Genomic DNA, 2,244 nt, shown 5'->3' on the forward strand with positions numbered 1-2,244 from the left:
CCATCGCGACATGGATTGTCTCATCAAAGCCAGCGATTGAAATACCTAGTTGGTAGTAGAAAAAATTTACTCTGAAGATATGATAGAAATAGACAACCTTGAGGATACCAAAAGAGGTACGTTGGGATTCGACAATACAGACATCGCAATAAGGGCCATTACTATCGTGGAATTGGAACCGATAGTCAGCCAGTTACATCCATAAATAAACCAGAATATACACTGGTATAATACTGCTGAAATACCTGAGCAGACTCTTATGACTAGCGGTATACTAGCCTACAAGGAGTTGAAAAAATTCAATCAGGAATTCTTGGAAAAAATCCAAAAGGCTTTCCCCAGAGATAGGGAATGGCATAAAGGAAAAATAAATTAGAGAAACTACGAGATAATGGCAAACCTTTCCCGAAAGACTGGACATTATCCAACCAGTTGGTTTACTATAAGTAAAGACTATTTATACCAAAAGCCTAGGACCTCTATATAACAATAGCTGAAGGTTGTCACAACGCTAAGATAGCAGGACACTTCAGACAAGAAATAACCCTTGAAATAATTATGAGGGACTTCGCTTAGAAAGGCCTGACAGATTGGGTAAATGATCATGTACAGTCATGTGATGATTGTTAACACAACAAGTCCCCACGACACGTGAAATATGGTCTACAATAACCACTATCAATACCCTACACAGCTGGGGCATCAATTTCTGTTGACTTTGTTACGCAGTTACTCCAAAGTCAATGTTGCCCCCAAATTGTAGTAGTAGTCGAGTGATTTACAAAAATAGCGTATTTCGTTGGATTAGAAAGGACAGCCACAGCAAAGGATGTGGCTACAGCCTTTATAAATAAAATCTGGAAGCTACATGGCTTACCAACAGAAATTCTCTCAGATATGGACTCAAAGTTTGCTGGAAGATGTCTACGGCGGACCACCCACATACGGACGGACAAACTGAGCGAACCAACCAAGTGCTGGAAGGTTATTTGCAAAGCTTTGTCAACTATGACCAAGATGACTGGTACTGAATACTACCTCTAGCCAAACATGCCTACAATAACTTGGTACCCAAGGTACATAGAATGACACCTTTCTATGCAAACTATGGGTTTTATCTACAAACAGAATGGATGAAGGAATGCGAGGTGTAATATACAGGAGCTACACTTTATGCAAACTTGATAATGACGATCCACGAACAGGCAAGGCAGTCACTCCATCAGACGCATGAAGGCATGGCCAAATACTATGATAGGAAGGCCAAGCAATATCCAGACTTCAAAATCTGTAATAAAGTAATAGTAAATGCAAAGAACATTCGTACATGTCAGAAGTCAAAGAAACTCAGTCTAAAATTATATAGACTATTCGTAATCTTGTAAAAAAGAGGAAATTGTGACTGTAAGCATAACATTTCAGATCGATGAAACATACACCCAGAGTTCCATGTATCTCTATTAGAACCTTACAGGGAGTCAGCATGCGCCGACTGACAACAACCTCCCTGAGAATCTGAGAATATTAAGGGCAACTTACAATGTGAAATAGAGAAAATTGTGAGGCGAGAGATACGCTCTTACCGAAAATGAGTACGTGGTCGCTACCAGAAGGTATGTGAACTATGGTACTTTATTAAATGGTAAGGTTGTTCCAAGGATGAGAACACCTGGGAACATGCTACAGGCATGGAGAATGCAAAGGAAATGGTGGAAGAGTTCTACCGTAATAACCTGGAAATGCCACCATGAGCAGAGGAAGGACGATGAAGAAAAGGTTTTCCTACAGTGGCCAAGCAAACGTACAAGGTTTTTTACCCTACTCTCATCGGGTCCTAATAGAGCTAATGTTTGAAATTTAATGTTTTTAATTTTTTATTATTTTATCATGTACCAAAAAAGGCTTTTGGAGTGAAGCCTTAAGAGGAGGGAGCTCATATTAGGAATACCGAGATGCGATACCCAGGAGTCACTCTAAGTAGGACAACCTCACCCGGAATCAGAATCTCTGGTCTCCAACACCCCCCTCTGGCCTCCTTATGGGGCTCACATGTCAATATACATATCAATCTCAGTTGCGTCCAGTAACTATAATACTACAGAATTGACCGTATCAGAATAGTATTGTTGACGTTGCCGCTGTACATCCAACCGGAACCTGTTCCCAGGATAAATGAGAGGGGACCCTCGGCTAAGTCTAAGAAGTGGAATGGAGTAAGGCTGTCAACTACTTGAAACATTACTA

This window comes from Tuber melanosporum (assembly GCF_000151645.1).
Source record: "Tuber melanosporum whole genome shotgun sequence assembly, scaffold_24, strain Mel28".
NCBI lineage: Eukaryota > Fungi > Ascomycota > Pezizomycetes > Pezizales > Tuberaceae > Tuber > Tuber melanosporum.